The sequence below is a fragment of the Sus scrofa genome, chromosome 17 (assembly GCF_054392235.1).
Source record: "Sus scrofa isolate SSC_HxYL_T2T_F1_AM1 chromosome 17, Sscrofa_HxYL_maternal_Yorkshire_Landrace_v2.0, whole genome shotgun sequence".
Lineage (NCBI taxonomy): Eukaryota > Metazoa > Chordata > Mammalia > Artiodactyla > Suidae > Sus > Sus scrofa.
The window spans coordinates 59,670,949-59,678,317 of record NC_139399.1 but is presented as its reverse complement, the minus strand read 5'-3'; the positions used below and the strand labels follow the sequence as shown (position 1 = coordinate 59,678,317).

General features: G+C 52.6%; 1 long non-coding RNA gene across 4 annotated transcripts; it reads left to right on the top strand.

Annotated features, from left to right (window-relative positions):
• The first annotated feature begins 339 nt into the window (after positions 1-339).
• On the top strand, positions 340-6,685 carry LOC102164965 (uncharacterized). 4 transcript variants are annotated; one of them, XR_014832573.1, is made up of 4 exons: positions 403-497; positions 1,216-1,352; positions 2,887-3,044; positions 6,501-6,685. It is a non-coding gene; the product is annotated as an uncharacterized LOC102164965 (long non-coding RNA). The 4 variants fall into 4 exon arrangements; XR_001302195.3 differs by having other exon boundaries at positions 2,887-3,053; XR_002339849.2 differs by lacking the exon at positions 2,887-3,044 and having other exon boundaries at positions 340-497.
• Positions 6,686-7,369: the final 684 nt, after the last annotated feature.

The following is a 7,369-nucleotide window of genomic DNA, read 5'->3' as shown; positions in this document are numbered from 1 at the left end:
CCATCCATTCATCCATCCATCTATCCGATCAATACACACCAAGCATCTCTCTTGTGCCAACCCCTATGCTGGACTCAGAGACACTAGAAACAAATAAGACTTGGTCCTTGACCTCCCAGAGCTCCCCGTACAGTGGGAAAAATGGATTTGACGGATGGTCTAGGAAGGGCTTGTTCATTTTTCCACAGATGTCCCATGCTGCCTCCTATGTGTGAAGCAGTGTTAGACTCTGGAGGACAAAGACAAAGGAGACAAGGTCCTGGGCTCCCATCGTAGGGACAGAGACAGAAGTAAATATGAACCAAGGCAGGAAGTGCTCATTCAATCATTATTTCGTTCATTCAGCATGTGTTTGCTGATGCCTCCCACATGCTGGACCTGGGCTCTGGGGACACCACGATATAAAAGACTTGGCCTCAAGCACTTGGAGCACAGTCCAGGGGAGGAAACAGCCCAGGAGGGAATTTCAGCAGAGCATGATGCAAGCTGCGATAAGGGTGAGAGCAGGGGTCCCTGGAAGCAAGGAGGGTGGCCCCGGGGAGCTTTCCGGAGGAGGTGGGATCTGGTCCGAGCCCGAAGGCTGAGGTAGGGTCTGCTCAGGTAGCCCCTCTCCCTGAACTCCCCATGGCCTTCTTCCTGGAACTCTTCCAGCAGGACAGGAAGGTTAGACTCCGGGGCTCCCAGGGCGCCCCCTCCCAGCCAGGCCGCCCTTCGGAGGCTAGGACTCAAACCCTGTCTCAGGACAAGGCCCTGGGCAGCTGGCCGGCTGAACCTTGGAGACTGTCCCACAATGACCAAGGTCTGTTGGTGACATTGAGGTTGTTTGTACAAATGTGCTCCATTTTTCTAGGCAGTCTTGTTCTCAGGAAAAAAACAACAACAACTCTCCTGGCACAACTTACAGTGGGGTGCAGGAGGGGTGGCTGGGGACATCTACCATGTACGGCGCCCTGGGGGTGGCAGTCTGGGGGCAGGGGGAGGGGCAAGTGGGAAGGACAGAAGCAAGGCTGGAGAGGGACGGTGGCAGGGCCAGATCACCCAGAAACTCACAGGCCTTACGAAGGACTCAGGGTTTGATCTGAATGGTACTGAGGAGACTTTGAGCTGGATTCACACGGACCAAAACATAAGATTCGAAACCTCCGGATAGCCAGAGATGAAACCATTTGTGTATTCATTTCTTCAACCAATATTTGAGCACCTCCTCTGTTCCAGGCACTGAAGAAACAAAAGCGAATATCATAGACCTAGACTCTGCTTTTCTGGGAGCTGAGGGGCACAGATCCTAAATCAAAGGATCTCACAATAAAACACAGACAGTGAGAAGCGCTGTCAGGAAAGGCTTCTCTAAGGTGAGGCAAACCAGCTGGTTTGGTACTTTGTTCGGCCACTATCCAGTGAGCACCCACTGGGTCAGACACTGCTGAGTGCAAGGATGCAGGGTGAGGAAGACAGACCCAGTTCCTGCCCTCAAGAGGCTGACATTCCAGTAAAGGAGATGCACCAAAATAAATGGACAACGACAGCAGGGCGAGGCAAATGCAGCTAGAGCTATAGAGGGGCTGTGGGCGCAGGGAGGGGGTGAGCAGGAGTTAGGGATTGCGCGTGGGGTGGGAGAGGGGCTGGCGGGGTGTCTCTGGCGACCTGCTGGGCTCAGGAGGCTGCGGGGAATGGTGGGAGAAGATGCTGTAGCCTTGGAAGAAGGTCAAGGTCCACTAGAAGGAGAGCCAAGGCCGTGGATGCAGGAAGGCAGAGGGTGCTTGCGGGGCTCCCGCTGTCTCCCCATCTCTGCCCGTGCCTCCTTTTTCTGTCCTTCTCTATCTGTCTCTGTTTCTCCCTGTCAGCACCTGACCGTCTCTCAGATTCTCTCATTGTCTCTCTTGGCCTCTCGGCCTCTCTTTCTCTGACTCTCTCTTGTCTGCTCTAAAAAAAAAAAAAAAAAAAAAAAAAAAAACCCAGGCGGGTGGGCTGGAAGCAAGGCCAGGGGCACAAGGACAGCTGAGCACAGGGACGGGCCGTGACTGAATGTTCTGTTTTGGAAAGACAGCTCTGGTCAGGGGCGAAGGTGGCTGACCATGAAACTTGATAACCTGGCCAAACTCAGTTTTAGCCAGCCTTCTGGCCGGCAGCCCTGTGACCCCGTGGGTGCCGCGCAGAATTTTCCCAGAGGGAGGGGGAGATGGGGAAATGGCCCACGGGCAGTTTCTCCTCTGGCGACCAGGACCAACAGGGATGGCAATAAGGGAATGGTGCATTCTCCAGTGTGACCTCAGTGTGGCTCAGACCAGGAAAGGCCTGCTTATCTCTGTGCACTTTCCAAAGGTTTAACGATTTATTAAGCACTTACTGTGTGCCAGGCACCGCGCCGTGTACACCACCGCTAACCCTCTCAAGTGGAGCGCTGAGGTCTAAGACCATGGACTGTGAGCCAGAATGTTTGAGTTTGAATCCCGGCTTTGCAAATTTCTAACTGTGACTTTGTGTAAGTTACTCAAGCCCTTTCTTCAGGTGTAAAAATGGGAAGAAAGTAGCAGAGTCTCAGCCATCGGAGGGCAGGTGAATACTGGCTAGTACCTGTAAAGGGCTCACACGACTGCCTGGCATATAGTAACTGCTCAAGAAAAATCGAAGCTATTATGATTTCAGCCTTGAAGGAAAGAGATAAAGCTAAGGAGGTAGAGTGAGTCACGTTCCAATTCCTGCTTCATCACTTCCCAGCTCTGTGACCTTGGTTAAATCTCAAAACATAAGTAGGTGTCCGTTTTCTTACCTGTTCAGTAAGTATACTCTTAGGTCTCACCTTATCAGGGGGCTGAGAGCTTCTGTGGATGTGAAAAGCAGATGGAAAGCGTTCGGAAAAAATTCATGTTTTCCCCACGTGTCCAGGAGGTTCCACGATTCCAGAACATCTACGATTGCTCGGTCTCAGGCTTTTCCTGTCCTAGGAGACAGCGGTGATCTGTTGGGGATGGATCAAGGCCCCTTGGCACCCCACCCTTCTGCTGCCGGCACTATCGACCCATTTCACAGCAGTAGAAACTGAGGTCTGTGAGGTAAACAGGCTGCCCAAGGCAAAAGATTTGCAAGTACCTGCACCCCTGAGCTGCGCTTGACCTGAACTCCTGGGACAACCCCACCATTTCCTCTGCCATCAGAGGCAACTGGGTCCTGGCCCTCTCTCACACCCAGCTGCAATTTCCTGCCTCCATATGCCCTGCGCCTGGCTCGGTGCTAGTCTCAGAAATGTTGGTTGTACCAGACAGAATCTACAAGCCCAAAGAGCTATGCTGTCCTTGAATTATCTCTCAGCATCCTTAGCCTTCTTCCTTATCCTCTGCCAGCCAACCAGAAGGAAACGCAACATGGCCATTGCATCCCTAAGTCCTCCTCTCGCTACCAGGGCGAGAAGCAGGTGACAAGCATAGGCAATGTGAAGGAGGGGACAGAAGCGGGTCTGGAGCCCCAGAGCCCCAGGTTCTCATGCCTTGGCTGTGTAACTTTGGACATGAGTCCTCCCCTCTCTGAGTCTCGGTTTCCTCATCTGTAGAATGGGTACAATCATCACAATGTCCACTCCTTCAGTTGATATGCAGAATAGAGAGAGCATGGGTAGAGCACTAGGCATGGATCAGGTCTCAGAAAATGAGAACCATCCCCGCTAGGTGGGGGTGGGGGTGGTGGCTGAACCCCTCTCTCCCCACCCCAGTCCTTCAAGCCCAGTTTGGCTCTTCTTGGTCAATGGTGAGCTCCTCATGAGACAGTATAGTGGTTATGAGCATGAGCCCTGGGGTCAGCTGCCTGGCGTCAAATCCTGCCTCTGCCACATGTTAGCTGCCTGATCGCAGACTTAAGTGACAGAAGCGCTCTGGGACTTAGTCTCTCCACGCAAGAAGTAGATGTATAATAATCCCCACCTCTTTGAACTGTTGTGATGATCAAATGAATTTACAAATGTAAAGGCTAGGATCCTGCCAGGCACACGATGAGAGCTTATAGAAGTGTTTGCTGCGCCTCGGGGATTGAGGGGGAGAGGGGTCCTGGTGGCTTTTGCACAATTTACAAGGATCTCAGGGCCAGGGATGGAATAGGGGAGCTGGGGACAAATCCTGATCTGAACTGGGGGTGGATTTTCAAAAGCAAGGCCACCATACTGGGAAAAGGGCTTTTCCCCTGAAGGGCTGCACCACATCCGGCCTCCCCGGGAGCCCAGCGTGGTGCTTGAACATCTTTGTAAGGGGGAGCTCCATCCTTCCGGTTGCTCAGCTCAGCCTCAAACCTTGGAGTCATCCCTGAGGTTTGATGTCTGCCACACTGGCTCCAGCAGTGTCCTGTCAACCCTTACAACAGATCTAGAACATGAAACGGTGGCCTTCCCGCTGCCTCCACACCTCCAGTGTCCACCCCTGGGCCTGGTCACCAGCATCTTTGGCCTGGACCATTGCTGTCACCTCCTCCCTGACTGGTCCATTCTCCACACACAGTCAGGGGGGTTCTTTCAGAATCTGGGTCAGAATATGCTGACGTGCTCAGGACCCTCTGTGGTCCCCATCTGTCGCAGCGGAAAGCCTGGGTCTTCCTAGGACGTGCAAGGCCCTCCAAGATCTGGCCCCCTCTCTGCCCTCACTGTCTCCCACGCTGCCCCTCGCTCACAGTGGCCCGGCCACACCAGCTTCCCCATCATCCTCACATGTGCCGGGCACAATCCAGCCTCGGGGCCTTTGCACTTGCCGCTTTCCTCTGCCGGGAAGGCTCTTCCTCAGATATCCCCGTTGCTCAAGCCCTCATCTCTTTCAAGTTTGTCCTCAAATATTTGCTCAGCGAGGCCTGCCCTGGCCCTGCTCCCGCATTAGACCTGTACTTCTCTGAGACACTCCATCTCCCTTTCCTGGTTTATTTTTCTTCTTAGCACTCATGCTAAGGAGACACATCTGAAATACAATATATTCAATCTACCTGTTAACGTGTATCCCCGGCTGCCCCCAACTCCAAAATGTCAGCAGGAGCAGGTTTTGGACATAAGTGGGAGCGGCCTCTTAGCACTTGCTGAGGCCTGGACACTGTTCCAGGGACTCCAGACCCAGCAGAGCGAACCACTGGGTCCCTGACTTCTCTCGACACTTCAGCCTCATGGAATTGAATCCAGCGCCGCCAGGAACCGAGCAGGAAACTTTGAACCAGTGAGGGCATGGCTCCTCGGCCTTAGTTTCCCCATCTGTGAATGGGAAGGCAATCCCTCCCTCCCAAGGCTTTTGTGAGGCTCAATGAGCAAATGTCTCGGAAGCATCTGGCACCCTGTGGGCCCTCCCTTAGAGCTCTGTCCCCGCTGTCCAGCCTCCGTGCTGGCTGTCCCCCAGGGAACTGTCCTGTGAGCGTTATTTTTAACCATGGCTCCGGCGGGCTGGGCAGCGGCTCTGCAGGCGGAGGGAGACCACAGGACCAGCCACATCCCGGTTCTCCCCTGACTCCGGGAGACTGCGGCGTGGAAACATCAGGGGAGGCCGCCCTGTGTTCATACTCTGCCCCGTAACCCTTTATGTGAAATTATGTCATGTCACCCGATGCTGTTTACAAACTTAGCGCTGACCTTTCTCAAGCAGGGCGCTGGGGGAAGGGGCTACAGCCCAGTCTCCCCACTGCTCCACCTCTACCAGGAATGGTTGGTGGCCCCTCCTGTTAGCCCACATTTCCACGGAGCAAAGTTGGGGGGCTGGCCTCTGGCCAGACTTTGCCCGTTTGTTTTAACAACTCCGAGTGCTCGCAGCTGACCAGCCCTGGGGTATTTTTAAACCCTGGCCTGGGCCAACCTCTTTGTCACATTCTGGTCGGGCTTGGATTGAACACATGTCCCAGTTCGGGTAGCTGAGGCTCGGGAGTCGTTTGACAACAAACATTTAACCAAATTCCAGGACCTGTGAGCCTACTGTGTGCCGGGCTCTATAGCAGGAACAGAAGGCTCAGAGGGCCTAAGTCACAGAGCCTGTCCTCAAGGTGGCCTCAATCCAGAGGGGACACTGTGACACATGCTAGAATGGAGGCTAAGACAGCAATTACAACTCAAATACCTACAGGGCCAGCGGGTTATGTAAATGAATGAAGGGGGCCTGGTGTGTGGCGACTGGGAGGGGTGGGGCCGCGCCGAGCTGGCAAGCTCACGGCCTGTCTGAAGGGGGCGGCCGCTCCTCAGCTCTGACCTCTGTCGTCACAAGGGAATCCAGCCCAGCGTGCCCAGAGCTTCTGAATTTCCAAGAGAAGCTGCAAATCCAGATTTATGTGGAATTTCATGCAAAAGTCTCATGACTTTTAAATGCTGGCAATAAATTTTTTAAAAATGTTAAAAACATCCTGAGAGCCAAATGAAACCCGTTTGTGGGCTGCACTCAGCACAAGGAGTCAAGTTGATGGGGCAAACAGTTTGTGCTTTCTGATGCAAACAGATGCATTATAAAATGTTTGGCAAATACAAGCTGAGCACCTACTATGGGCTCCTTCTACTGTTCCAGAGCCGAAGAAGCAGCAGGAACCAAGATGGACCATATCCCTGTCCTCATCTGCGTGTATCCAGTGATGTGTTGGGGCTGGCTGGTACGAGCTGGCAAATTCTGCAAGCTGGTTTCTACACAGCCATCATTAAAAATTAAATTATTTGATCTTACATTTAAATAAATGATAATACAAATAAAGGTAAGAACTGCGTGAAACTCATCTCTACACTTCGAACTTAGTTTTCTCTGTTCTTGCGATTACTGACGTCTATTGCACTATGGTACATCCCACCACAGCGCACGGCGGAAACAGCGTATGACAACATGACACTGGACACCTCAGCTCCACGTCCAGTGCAGTCGTGCTGTGGGTGCTTGAAATCGGCCATGGTGGGTGTATTTACGCCACAGAAACTGGCAGATGTAATCAGAGCTCCCCGCTTGCCGAGTGCCAAACATTTAGCAGCATATTAGATTAAAACAAATATACGAAAGAAACCTATGTAATAGGTCAGATGTCAGATAATAACAACAACAACAAAGGAACATAAAGTAGGTAGAGGATTAGGTGGCAATAGAGGGGATTATTTTATATGGGCAGGTCATGGAAGTCTTCTCTGAGGAGATGATATTTGAGCAGAGACCTGAATGAAGGGGCAGAATGAACCAGACAGATATCTGGCAGAAGACGCCTCAGGCAAAGGGAACAGCAGGTTTCTGCCTAGGGACAAGAACAAGCTTTCTAGCTCAGCAACAGGGAGGGGGCAAATGTGGCAGGAGCAGAGTGAGGGAGGGAAGTGGGGTAGGGGTGAGTTTGGGGAGGTGGGCAAAGGTCAGGTCATATAAGGTCTCACAGGCCATGGTGAGGAGGCGGATTTTTATTTTAA